The sequence below is a fragment of the Meriones unguiculatus genome, chromosome 19 (genome assembly GCF_030254825.1).
Source record: "Meriones unguiculatus strain TT.TT164.6M chromosome 19, Bangor_MerUng_6.1, whole genome shotgun sequence".
In the NCBI taxonomy this organism is placed as follows: Eukaryota; Metazoa; Chordata; class Mammalia; order Rodentia; family Muridae; genus Meriones; species Meriones unguiculatus.
The window spans coordinates 18,108,836-18,124,186 of NC_083366.1; positions in this window are offsets into that span (position 1 = coordinate 18,108,836).

Here is a 15,351-nt window from a genome sequence, read left to right on the forward strand (position 1 = left end):
AAAGAAATGGACAAATTTTCTTGACTGATTCCACTTTCCAAAGCTGAATCAAGACCAGATAAATCAATTAAATGTTCCTATATCCCTGAAGGAAATAGGAGTGGTCATCAAAAGTCTCCCATCCAAAAAAAGCCCAGGACCATATGGATACAGTGCAGAATTCTACCAGACCTTCCTTCAAAGAAGAGCTAATTCCAATTCTCTTCAAACTATTCCACAAAATAGAAATAGAAGGAACATCACCAAACTCGTTCTATGAAGCCACAGTCATCTTGGTACCTAAACCTCATGAAGGCCCAACAAAGAAAGAGAATTTCAGGCCAATCTCCCTTATGAACATTTATGCAAAAATACTCAACAAAATACTTGCAAACCAAATACAAGAACTCATCAAAGGTATCATCCACTATGACCAAGTAGGCTTCATCCCAGGTATGAAGCGGTGGTTCAATATACAGAAATCTATTAATGTGATCCAACATATTAACAAACTGAAAAAAAAAAAAACACATGATAATCTCCTTAGATGCTGAAAAAGCCTTTGACAAAATCCAACATCCATTCATGTTTAAAGTATTGGAGACATCAGGGATACAAGGCACATATCTAAACATAGTAAAGGCGATATACAGCAAGCCTATAGCCAACATCAAAGTGAACGGAGAGAAACTTAAAGCAATCCCACTGAAATCAGGGACAAGACAAGGCTGCCCACTCTCTCCATATCTCTTCAACATAGTTCTGGAAGTCCTTGCTAGAGCATTAAGACAGTTGAAGGAGATCAAGGGATTACAAATTGGAAAGGAAGAAGTCAAAGTATCACTATTTGCAGATGATATGATAGTATACCAGAGTGACCCCCCAAAAATTCTACAAGGGAACTCCTACAGCTGATAAACACCTTCAGCAAAGTGGCTGGATACAAAATTAACTAAAAAAAAAAATCAGTATCCTTCCTGTATACAAAAGGCAAATTGACAAAGAAAGAAATTAGGGAAACAGACTTCAGAGTAGCCAGGAAGGACATAAAATACATTGGTGTAAATCTAACCAAACAAGTCAAAAACTTGTATGAAAAAAATATCAAGTCTCTGAAGAAAGAAATAGAAGAAGATATGAGAGGATTGAATGATCTCCCATGCTCATGGTTAGGCAGGATTAACATAGTAAAAATGGTCATTTTACCAAAAGCAATGTACAGATTCAATGCAATTCCCATCAATTTTCCAACACAATTCTTTACAGACCTGGAAAGAAAAATTCTCAACTTCATATGAAATAACAAGAAACCCAGAATAGTTAAACAATCCTCTATAATAAAAGATCTTCTGGAGGTATATTCATCCCTGATCTCAAGCTGTACTATAGAACAACAGTAATAAAAACTGCATGGTATTGGCATAGAAACAGAATCCTGGATCAATGGAACCAAATAGAAAACCCGGAAATAAACCCACACACTTATGGACACATGAGTTTTGTCAATGATGTCAAAACCATACAATGGAAAAAAGATAGTATCTTCAACAAATGATGCTGGTCTAACTGGATATCTAAATGTAGAAAAATGCAAATAGATCCATACTTATCAGCCTTCACAAAACTTAAGTCCAAGTGGATCAAAGACCTAAACATAAAACCAGACACATTAAATCGGTCAGAAGAAAAAGTGGGAAAGACCTTAGAACTCATTGGTTGAAGAGACCACTTCCTGAGTAGAACACCAACTGCACAGGCTCTAAGAGCAACAATCAATAAATGGGACCTCATGAAAGTGAAAAGCTTCTGTAAAGCAAAGGACACTGTCATTAAAAGAATCTGTCTACAGATTGGGAAAGAATTTTCACCAACCCTGTATCTGACAGAGGGCTAATATTCAGTATATGTAAAGAACTCAAGAACTTAAACAGCAGCAAATCAAGTAATCCATTTAAAAAATGGGGTACAGAGCTAAACAGAAAATTCTCAATAGAGGAATATCAAATGGCAGAGAAACACTTAAAAAATGTTGAAAGTCTGTAGTCATTAGGGAAATGCAAATCAAAACAACCTGGAGATTTCACCTTACATCCATCAGAATGGCTAAGATGAATAACTGAAGTGACAACACATGCTGGAGAGGTTGTGGAGAAAGGGGAACACTCCTCCACTGCTGGTGGGAATGTAAACCTGTACAGCCACTTTGGAAATCAATCTGGTGCTTCCTCAGACAACTAGGAACAGTGCTTCCTCAAGATCCAGATATACCACTGCTAGGCATATATCCAAAAGACGCTCAAGTATACAACAAGGACATTAGCTCAACCATGTTTGTAGCAGCTTTATTTGTAATAGCCAGAACCTGGGAACAGCTCAGATGCCCCTCAGTTGAGGAATGGAGTACTACTCAGCAATAAAAAACAATGATATCATGAAATTTGTAGGCAAATGGTGGGAACTGAAAAAGATCATTCTGAGTGAGGTATCCCAGAAGCAGAAAGACACACATGGTATATACTCACACATAAGTGGATACTAGACATATAATATAGGATAAACATACTAAAATCTGTACACCTAAGGAAGCTCTCCAGGAAGGAGGACTCGGGCTAAGATGCTCAATCCCCATTTAGAAAGGCAAAAAGGATGGACATCGGAAGAGGGAGAAAACGGGGAACAGGACAGGAGCATACCACAGAGGGCCTCTGAAAGACTCTACCTTGCAGGGTATTGAGGAAGATGTTGAGACTCATGCCAACCTTTGGGCAGAGTACAGGGAATCTTATGAAAGAAGTGGGAGCTATTAAGACCTGGAGAGGACAGGAGCTCCACAAATACAGCAACAGCTCCTAAAACTGTGGGCACAAGGGTCTTTTCTGAAACTGATACTTCAGCCAAGGACCACTCACGGAGATGACCTGGAACCCTTGCACAAAGGTAGCCTATGGTGGTTCAGTATCCAAGTGGCCTCCATAGTAATGGGGACAGGGACAGTCTCTGACATGAACTGATTTGCCTGCTCTTTGATCACCTCCCCCAAGGGGGGAGCAGCCTTACCAGGCCACAGATGAAAACAGTGCAGCAACTCCTGCTGAGCCCTGATAGACTAGGGACAGAGGGAAGGGAGGAGGGTCTCCCTTTTCAGTGGATTGGGAGAGGGACACGGGTGCGGAAGAGAGAGGGTGGGATTGGGAGGGGAGGAGGGAGGAAGGCACAGGGGGGATACAAAGTGAATAAAGTATAATTAATAAAATAAATAAATAAATAAAAAGAAAATATTTATAGAGAAAAAATACATTTCCTTTTTCTGAAGATTAAACTAAGTCCTCTGAAGCATAACATATGCATATGTATATATATATGTGTGTGTGTTTGTGTGTGTGTATATGTACATATCCTGCTGTATATGGTCCATTTGCAATATAATGAGCATTTAACTTTTTCTCTAATATTAATATCACAAGAGGTTAATTATGATATACAAAGGATTTTAATTACAACATTAAAATACTATAAATTTTTAGACTTTTAATAAACAAATATGCAGATGGTTTGTGGGTTATGCCAATGTCCAAAACATACAATATTAGTGGGAAAATGCTTCAGATTAATCACATGAAAGAAGGTGGAGTTAATATGACCTGGAGAGGACGGGAGCTCCTCAAGGACCAACTATATCTGGGCACAGGGGTCTTTTGTGAGACTGTATTTCCAATCAAGGGCCAATCTATAAAAGCAGCCACTAGTCCTACCTAGCTATAGAGACTATGAGCTGCGGTAATGACTGGGATGGCAAGATATTTCAGTGATGCAATAGTGGTACTTTTTTATCTTAGGGCCAAGTAACAGCTGTCTAGTTGGACTTCAGATCCACTCAGTTAGAGGGAATTCATGCTTGATACTGCAAACCTAGCCAACTACCCATGGCTGGAGAGGTAGTAGACCATAGAGACCAACCTTCTATTTCTCTTTTCCTAAGGCCCCAATAATTTCTAATTGTGTTCTAAATACTCAACTATATACCCACAGATAAGTGTAGCTAGCTCTCAGCCTTCATCCAAAATCTTTTTGCAGTAGACAGAGCCTACTACAGAGATCCACAATTGGTCAAACTACAGAGACTATTTGACCATGGAGTATTCAGTCCTGATTGGTACATATTCAATACAACTCCAATATAATAAGGTTCAAGAAACATCAGGGATAGAAGCAGAACGATTGCTAGAGCCAGAGATCCCAGATGCCTCTGCTACATGGTGTCTTCTAGACATGTCAGAGACACTGTTCTCATGAAACAGCAACAAACAAGATGATTGCCTAAGGAAGACTACAATGACCCTGCTGGTTGACATGCAATAGGGGAAATTTTACAAGGTCACACTCATACATGAAGATCTATAGGCAATCAATTGTTGCTGAGGCAGGGACAATAAATTTTCCTTAGGGACAAGGCCCCAATAGGTTATTCAATTCCAAGTGGCCATCTCTAAACTCATATGCATATGAGTAACACTAAATGGAATGAGTTGGTATGTGTGTGTGTGTGTTCATGTTTATAAAATTAATAATTGTAGAAGAGGTCATGCATTGGAGAGGAAGCTAGAGGCACACTGGAGGAGTTGGCAAGGGAGGACTGGGACATAGAAATGGTGTAAATGCAGGACTTATGCAAAAGATTCTCAAAAATAGTTTTTAAAAAGGTGGGTACAGTAGTGTGCACTTGTAATCTTAGATTAAAAGACCAAAAAATTAAGAATCAGTGGTCTTGCTTTAAAGTTTAAAGCTCCACCCACCTGGGAAAAGAAACTAGCTTTAATGCATTCTTTTCCTACCCACTAGAGATACACTCACTAGGAGACTGGCCCAGAGAGCCAGGCCAGAACTGTATGTGGTCTTAGCACCTAAAATGGAACAATCATTTCAAAAGTCCATTTCCCTTACCCAATCATGTAACGCCAAAGCATGTAAGGCTCTGCTTGAGGTTTTGCCCTTTAAAAACCTCGTTCCCCTAGACCACGAGCCACATTCCTCTCCTGTTTCCACAGGAAATTTGGTTCCCGTGTTTGAACACATATACCATAAAAAAGACTCTCATGTATTTACAGTGGAGTCTATTTCTGGTGTTTTGGGGTTCACAAACTGGGCACCACAAGATGTGGCAAGATGGGAGGAAAAGAAATTTAATTCCCTGGAGCTTTCTAGTTAACTAGTTGGTGAAATTAAGGCTAATGAAAGACTCTGTGTTATACAGAAGACATGAGGGGCCCAAGGAATGACATCTGACATTGTCCTCTGACCTCCACACACACATACATCCTCATACATATACATACTCTCCCACAGACATGAAAATAAATTGCAGGCTACTCCTATTTTTTTTTTTTTTTTGTAGTTAGGGGTGAATATAGTGAAGTTAGTTATTTACTTAAGATATTTAAACCGCACAAACTACATACTCTTTCATTTTTCTGTGCTGGAGATGGATGCCACTATATTCCATATATTAGTCAAGTTTTCCCAGATGATCTACAACTGAAACCTAGGGAGTAAACAGTAGACAGCTATAAAGAATCATTCTGGTAGACATGACAACAGTTTGAAGGATGTCACTGTCACTGTAAGTGAAAATAGCCAGTTGTGAAATATTGTGTATAATACCTAAAACAAACTTAAATCTCCTAGCTTTTTTTTTTTTCCTTATGGTTTGGTTGTGTGTAAATTTCTGTCCTAGGCCTGATTCTTGCACCATGAATAACATCACCAGCAACTAGGGGACGTAACTGGGGGACCCTGCATCCACAGGATGAATCCTGGGTTAAAGACTTACTCCCCAGTAGGTTCTTAGACAAATTATTCACCTTTTCTGTGCTTCCCTGTCTTCAACTGCAGATAGGAAATGAGTACTAACTAGGTCAATATATTATTATGTTAGTTAGCTCTGATGATACCAATGAAGCACTTTAGGGGACAACTGCCATGAAGCCCAGGCATAATTAATATTTACTGACTACTTCTTCAGTACACAGGAGCGCACAATGGGAAGTCTCCCCCCACCTCACCCGGACCATTCACTGAGCATGCAAATGAACAGAAGAGAGTGAGCTTGAAGTCTGCAGTGCAGCTAAAGGAGTAAATGCTTGCTTCTTTCTCCCCAGAGGCTCCTTGTTTTAATCAGAAAGTTTCTTTACTAGGTCTGTATTGCCTGAAGGAAACAGGATTGAACAACTGAAGAACAACTGAGCAATCTGGGCAGAAGAAGTAAACAGTCCATATCATTAAGACAAAAGCATGAACCCTTACCTCCATGCCTTGAATTGTGTTAGCTTCTGAAGACAGAGATCGGGTAGGAAGTGCTACTTACATTAACCCAGACATGATAATGTGAAGACAGTAATGTCAACATAGCGACCTGACTTTCCCTTTGTGTCCACTAAACACACACAGAGGCATCTCTCCTTGAGGAGGGATGTGGTTTTAAAGGTTACTCAAGCATGACAAAAGAAAATGTCTGAGTTTGGGACGCTTCCAAGAGATGCCAATAAATCTCTGCATCTGCTCTGTTATCTCAACTGCACCAAGAAACATTCTCTCGATTAGTTAATTAACTTTAAGAACAAACCAAATTAGTTTAAAATGTAATTTAAACACAAGCCTATAAATTGTAATTAAAACCGCATGTTGTTGGTATAAATTTTTCCAAATATTTAAGGAGGGTAGATTTCAGAGAACACACATTTCATGGGAGACTGATAACTAGAAGCAAATTTATTCAAATGGTGGATTTTAAAATAATGTTTTAATTAGCCCCTCAGTCACAATGATTTAGAGATGTGGAAGCCTGGGTAAGAAAATGCAGTGTGCTCGTTGTATAAATGACTAATATGAGATTTCCTCTTATATTCTCAAAGGTCAATAAAACATTTTAAGCATCTGTTTAAAATTAGTCTGTTTTTCCTAATAATAAACCAATGCAATGAACACCAAATATAAATGAAGAAACAACATGAGCTAACAACTCTATGAGCCCAGTGCTACTGTGGCGTCCTAAGATGATTCTCAGTGGTAATATTTCACTTTCAGAGGTAGCACTCTTAGTGTTCAAACTTATTCAGCTGTAGATATGTATGTGCATGTGGCAGAGATTTCCTTAAATGCATTTATTATCAATAAAATAAATGACTATTTTTACTACTAACTTGCCATTATCAGTAAAGTTTCATTCATCAAATGAAATTTGGTAAACTATGTCTGTCTTAAAGAAAAGAAATTTCAAAGATAGTGGTCATTTTATTGCCTAGAGTAAGCATACTGGTTTTAGGCAAGGAATGCAGTAATTGAATTTTACAATCATACAATATTCTTGAAGCATCAAACTTTTTGACTAATATTTCATTTTTCAGAGTTAGGGGGGACATATAGACTCTGACACATTCATTGGATATAATGTGTTAAAATGACTTATTTTATCAAAGCATTCTTTGGTGGTTTTGCTGAATATCTCTCTTTTGCTTCATCAATCTGCCTTTTCCTCTAGCTTTGTCACCAACATCATTAAAGAACATATGGAGATTTGTGTTCTCTGCTTAGTTGGGAAGGCACGTGCTAGGTCCTCATTTGGATTTTCTTTAGTTAGAGAGAGAATTCTCCACTTTTAATAGATAATATTTTTAATAGTCTAAGTGTGGTAAAATTTATTTTAAGTTTTAGAAGCTTCTGGTTAATGTATTCTTCTAAATTTTATTTGGATGTTTTGCAAAAAATTATAGTTTTCTTGAACCTTATAATTTTCATTTGAATTTCTAGTGTTTATTCTCCTCTAGATAACAAATGTTTAATTTATATACATAATACAAGTTATATGTTTTATCTAAAGATACTATAGAACTAAACCAATACTAAATGTTGTATATGATAGAAACTGCATGTTTGTTTAAAAGTACTGAGAAAATGATCGAAAAGTGGTTTATGAAATTTTATGAAAGTCAAAGTGGTAACACTTGGGAATAAGGAAAGCAATGTCTGGCTTAGTGTCTATGAGGATTGTATTATGGAAACATTGTTAGTTCAGTAGCTCTACAGAAGAAATCAACATTAATGCAATGACTGCATTTAAGAAAAAGAACCACAACAAAAGAGAAAAGGAATTCTGTCATTTTATAAGGTCATTTGCTCCCCAGGTGAAGCAAGTGCCCATTATTTTTTTTTTTCTCTGCTCTGGAAGCTGAAGTTATAGCACAATACCAACTAGTAAGATAATGCTGAATAACTATACCATTGACTTACATGGCATTGTCAGTACTCATGTATGCAAACACATTATAAAACACCAAGTGCATCTGTTATACAGCTTTTACTTGTGAAATTGTTGTGATGCTATTTTTTCCCCTCAGTAACTTTCCATACAAATGATCAGTGGTCCCTATTGTGTGATGATTTCAACTATAACTTTAGGTATTGTAAATTGCGTAAGCTTTTTATATGTCTAGCAAATAACTGACTTTTCACTTAAATTCACATTAAGAATTTTGGTATGTTTTCTATCTCTCACTTAATCTATTGTATAATTGTGTGGATTATGCTTCATTATAGATAGAGCTAATCTCAAAAAGTGGATTTCACAAGATTAAGCCACACAGTTTTTTTTTTCCCAGAAAGTAATCTATTTAGTACTGATAAAAACACAAACTGTCCCTGTCCAGCAGGCAAATACTGCCTGCTTATGAGGGATACATTGCTGGCCTATTTTTCACCAAACTACTATGAGCCCCAAGTGCACCTGCTTAATGGGTCCCTTCTTCTTGTCAACAAAGTATGTCAGACTCTCTCACTTTACTACACTATCAAACCTTATGGCTCATTACTATTTGTCAGAAGTCCGTGACTTAATTTGCTTCAGTGATTTAATGATTAAGGCTCACACGAATATAGAGATAGCCATCATAGTCCTGTAAAAGCCTGCCTTGGCTTTTCAACTCCCTTCATCTTTGCCCACCGTTCCTGAGACTACCTGTCATCTTGGGCACTTCTACACACCTTTGACTAAGAGTCAGGATCAAATTGCATCCCGGTTTGACAGCATCCTCAAATTTCTTTGGGTATTCACTATTTATAAAACATTCACATTTATAAAACATCCAGCAAGGGTGTTTTTCCTATTAAAATGTATGTTAATCTTGTCCTTGCATTTGCTTCTCAGAAGTCCTGAACTAACAAGCAATTCCAAGCGTGGTCTGAGAAACCAGAAGGCAAGATACATGCTTGGGGCTGGCTTCGAGGCAGAACGAGGCATAGATATAGGTTAAAGTACGAACTTCATTATTAAAGATCTCCCCATTATTGACTTGAGAATTACTCCAAGAGGACATGGAATCAATGATGTAATATTTGAAATGTGGGTGGCAACAAATTCTGTGAATAAAGTGGAGTTGCTTGTTTTCTGCCAAGTTGTGCTGGCTTCCCGTGGAAGGAAAATGAAAGAGTGGGGGCTTAAAGCAGGCAGCTGTTCTTGGCTGTTAGCCAGAGAGCTTGTTTGGTAAGTTTAAAAGGCTGATACCACCTGAACTGGCAGGCTGACACAGAGGAAAAGCAGGCTGAAGACTTAGTTGCGAGAGAAAAGCTTTAGAGATGTTTGAATTCTCAGCCATAACAGGTGTGTTCCATGAAGGTCAGTGCTTGGTAGGAAATTCAGGGTTCTAAAAACTTGGAAGAAGATAACTACTTGAATATATCTTGTGAGGGTGACTAATTATCCCCTACACTGTCTGTCTCAATATCCAGAGTTAGACTAGCACTTAGAGTAATGGTCTGTATATTGAGAGCCTCTGAGGAATAACTTTCAAAGATAAGAAAAACAGGAACTTCCTTACAGCTGTCCAGCCTTTGGTCCTATATGTCAGATTAATAAATAGGTTTAAATCTCATCATAAACTGGACTGCCATGGTGGCTATATACAAGCACACTGTGAGTGAAGACAGAAGAGTCAGTTGATGCCTACTGGTGCAGGAGCTGGGGAAGTTTTCTATGGCTTTTAGGGTGCTTCACTGAGATGTTGGAATGTGAAGCTCAGTAAGCAAAATCTCATCCAGTTATATGTGCGTCAGGGAGGCGTGTGATGTGAAACTCTTCAAGGACACTAAGTGGATGGGCAAGTTTGCAAGGTCTTAGAAGCCTAAGAGTTTATATCCCAGTTTCCGTGAAGGATGGTGACGGCTAAAACGAAAAGAGTAACAGGGTTCCCAGATGTCTGATTAAATGTTATTCGCCATTTTGCCTCTGTGTTTTTTTCTGAGCGATGTTGCCATTTGATTGGGTAGACGGAGTAGCCCATATTGTCTTCCCACTGCAGATGAACTTGAAGCTGTGAAATGAACAAGGAGTGAATATGTGAGGCTTCTAACTGACTGACTGAGGCAGCACATTTCCTTCTACCTCTGGACCTGGACTCACATTTGAATGTGTATCATAAGCTCCACTGCTTCTTGGGCACTTGGAGTCCATCCAGCTTCTAAGACTGGAGTTATAGGAAGGTATTAGCTACTCATTATAGATGATGGGAACCAAATTGTGACCCTCTGTGTGATTATGTGCCTTTACCCACCAAGCCCTTTCTTCTAGCCCAGTGGTTCTCAAACTGTGGGTCCTCACCTCCACAGAGGCTGCATATCAGATATTTACATTACAAATCATAACAGTGGCAAAACTGTGGTTATGAAGTAGCAGTGAAATAATTTTACAGTCGAGGGTCACCACAACATGAAGAACTGTATTAAAGGGTCAAGGCATTCGGAAAGCTGAGAACCACTGCCTCGCCTCTTTTAAATTTCTGTTTTCAGATCATTTGTGTACTTGTTCCTTTTATCTGGAATTTCTTTTATGCTAAGTTATGTTAGACTACTTGGTCCATGGATGCATCTCATATACCATTTTGATAAACTGAAGAAGTCTTGGATTATTTTGCCCTCCTCAAATGAGGGTTTTTATTCTAAATGGTGACAAACTGTCTATTCAGGATCGCTCACTTAAACATCACTCAGATCTAAGCAGACTCATGACCACTTTGCAGCCTTCAGAGGCTTTAGCTATTTCCATTTTCAGAATATAGCACACAGAGTTCCAAATGGGAGTTGGAAGTGTTTACCTGCTCTTTCCTACACCCTAAAAGCAGCTTCTCAACTAAAACTTCACAAGATGTTTCACCGTTTTACTATAAAAATGATCTTTCTGCAAATTTTTCTGCACCTTTTTGGTTTTAGGAGTAAAATGAATGTATTATTTTTGTAAATGACTGCCATATGCAAAGCTAGTTCTATGTACATTTATTCTCAGCAAAATTTTTGTGCTTCAAGCTCTAGCTGCCCTGGCGACCATTACCTCTGATTTTTATTTCTAATCCTTTGAATCAGTGTATCTATACTTTTGCTGGAACATTGTTTCTTTCCAGTATTTAGGAAATATCTGATTCTTGGTTTCTAATGAAATGCATCTGCACCAGGCATCAGCAGCTCATGGTCCTAAATACACAGCTCAGAGAATGCTGGCTTACATTCATCAGTTCTCTTTCTGAAAACTTGCTTAATTTTCACACTTTCCGAAACTTATTCATGTCCTATTTTACCATCTGTACTTTTTTGGGGGGAGAGGGGATATGATTGTTCCATAATATACAAGAAGTGGAAGTCTTGTCTGGACTGCTGCGGGGATGATCTACATGAATTGGATCACTTTTAGTTAGTTATAGACACAGATATCAAACGAGACATCTTGAGTCAAAGAAGTTTCGGTTCCTCAAAATATTAGTTCAGAAAGAAAGAAACGATTAATTAAAGAAAAGATGAGTCAGGTCTCTTCAGGACTGGCTGCAATGTCCTCCTCTGTGGCCTAACAAGGATGCTTCTCCATCACGGGGTGTGAGGGAGGTCAAAGAGCCAGCCATTGAGTTCATGTCAGAAACAGTCCCTATTCCCCTTACTAGGGTACCCACTTGGATACTAAGCTGCCATGGGCTGCATCTGAGCAGGGGTTCTAGTTTATAGTCAAGCATGGTCCTTGGTTGGAGAAACAGTCTCATAAAAGACCCCTGTGCACAGATATATTTGGTCCTTGTGGAGCTCCTGTCCTCTCCAAGTCATACAAACGCCCCCTTCTTTCATATGATTCCCTGCACTCTGCCGAAGAGTGCAGGAATCCTAAATTTTTATAGTTTATACCATGCTCCCATCTTTTTATCACAGTTCTCACTCCACCTTTCTTTCTCGTTTTGTTAGTGTATACCCCTGTGTGTGTATGGCTCTCTCTCTCTCCCTCTGTGTGTGTGTGTGTGTGTGTGTGTGTGTGTGGTGTATGTGTGTGTATGTGTGTGCATGCAGTTATGTGCACATATCTAGAAGACAAAGATCAGTTTCAGCTTTCCTTACTCAGGAGCCACTCACTTTGTTTTGGGAAACAGGGCCTAGACCTTGACCTTGGAAAAACTGACAAGGCTATGTTGACTGTTGGACAAGTCCAGACACCTTGCTGTCCCAGCCTTTCCAGAATCTGAATTAAAACAGCACACCACAGTGCCTGGCTTTTTACTTGAGTCTTAAAGATCAAAACAAGCTTCTCATGCTCACACAACAAGCACTACTGCCTGAGCTCTTCCTACATACAATTATATTTTCTTAATTGATAATAAAAGTATAGTAATGATAATGCACATGCCCATTTAGCCCTGATTTTTTACTGTTGAATCTAAGTAACATAACCAATTCACTTACATATCATACCACAAATACATACTATACATGGTACAAAATTAATAAGCTGCAAATGTGTAAAATATTTCTTGTTTCTTTAGCTACAAAATATTAATAAAGCCTGTGTGGTGTTCATACAAACTATGTATTAGAATAAACTAAATTCTGTGCTTTACCTTAGGCAGAGTAACAAGAATGAATAATAGTAAATTATCAAAAGGAAATCAAAACTAAAATTTAAAAATTCTGATAATATAAACCATAGAAACACAAATTACAATGCCATCTAAAATAAAGTAAAATACCACCCAAACTAATAATGTACATATGGAAACAAGTAGGTAGTTTATTAGGGTCATTGATGAACAAAGTTATAATAGTTCTAAAATGATTCCTGATTGGAATCACATATATATATATATATATATATGATTACATATATATATTACATATATTACATATATATATATGATCAATAACTAAAGCCACTGTGTGTTTGAAGTTACAGAAGGCATAAATAAAACCAAATAAAAAGTAGAATGACCATTTTTACTTTCAGAATTAGTAATCTGGGAATTAGGAAATGTTTCTAATGCTGTGTATATTTCGTGCTTGCAGAAGAACAGACTTCAGACATAAAAATAGAGATTTCTATAAACATAATAGGTTGTATTAAGCCAGCCATTATGCCAGATACGATTTTCATTTAATGTTAGAAATTGGCTTTTGAAGATAGCACTTAGAAAAATCTAAGCTTTCATTTTTTGCAGCTTTTAAATTGATTAAAGTAGAAAAAGAAGTGTTAAAGAGTTTTGAGAGCATAGTCATTCAAATCTCTTATATGCGGGTGGGGCAGGCACCCTTGCTTCTTGTTACACAGCAAGGAAAAGGAGAGATGAAATAATAACCATGTCAGAGGAGAACGGTCCAGATCAGGACTCTCCAGCCTTTCAAAATTAGAATGCAAACTCTTAGTCTTGAAATACACTAGGAAGGGAAAAGTATCTCTTTCTGTTTAAAGTGCCACATCAGAGGAGGGGAGCCAGTGTCTGAGCTTGGGAGAGCTGCCTTCAAATGCCTGTGATCAAAAATGGGAAATCCACTCATGCAGAAAGACAGATAAATGAATCTCACAAAACTGTTCTTCAGCACCTGAAGTATTAAAAAGAAAGGCTAACAGAAGAACACATTCACTCATGAATCTGTGCAGGTGCAGCTAGGGAAATTTAATTGTGTACACACGGGAACTCTGCTCAATAATCCTTCGAGCATATGGATATGCTTTATTCACAGTGTTTTTGGTTTTACGAAAACAATAAGGGAATACTTTTGTTTGTTGCAAATCAGAGGTGGGAAAATGCAGTGACTTTAACACTTTGTGCCCTAGGACCACTGCAGTTAATTTGTGGAGCATTATCCTTCAGTATTATCTTATAAAAAGCACATCCCAGTGGCATTCACTCTGACTTCTCTCAGTTGTATAAATGATGAACGGGATGGGCAGGAATGAAAATGCTGCTTAGAACTTCAACAAGGCCTTCTCAAAACTCTCGTCCATATTTGACACATGACTGGCACCTTCCCATAAGAGGTTATGCAAGACTGATTGCCACAATTGTTGCAGATTTTATTCAAAACACTTCTCTTACACACACACACACACACACACACACACACACACACACACACACACGTGTATGTAGTTTAAAAGCATCCTTGTAGGACTAGGAAAACTGTTCTATGAATCAAGTGCTTGCAATTAAAGCAGTAGGTCCTGAATTCTGAGCCCTAGCACCCATGTAAAATGACAGCACAATAGTGAAACTTGTTATAGAACAACCCCAGTGATGAGGGATGGATTCAGGATGATCCTTGGAACTTGCTGGCCAGCTAGTCTGGACAATAAGCAAGTCTCAGGTTCCATGAGAGCTATTTCTCAAAAAATAAAGTTGATAGTGACTGAGGAAGACACCCAATTCACCTCTAGGAAATAAATACAGGCCTTTCTGTATACAGTACACACACACACACACACACACACACACACAAACACTCTTCTTAGTGACTGATGCTTAACATTCATTTCAATGTTAATAAATACTTACTAAATCAAATAACCATCTTAATACAAATATATTTGAATACTAATATACTGGCATAAATTAGGAAATTAGGAAAAGTTCCACATACATAAATCAGTTAGGAATACTGCTTACCAAGTATATTACTGTTACAAAGCACTATTTACTTAACCTCTTTCAACTTAATTTTATCATTTTTCAACTTAATTTATCATCTTTCAGCTTAATTTTATAAAATTCTGCAAGATAGTTTGGTAAATCATAATATCCTTTTACAGAGCCCAACATGTCATAAATGCTGCTATGGTTTTTAATAACATATGTAGATGACAGATTAGCTGTTATCTTTCAGATTTCTGCAAATGCTTTTCCTCCTCAATATTTTAACAAGTGCTCAGATTCCAAAGTACTACCATGATGGTTCAATTGCTAATGTTCTTTTGTTTCTTTGGTTGTTATTTTTCCAAGGTATGGTTTCAACTTTACTGAATCATACTTTTTTATAGTGTTTGATATAATTTCTGTTAGTGATGCTAGCTTTTATTAGCTTGACCAT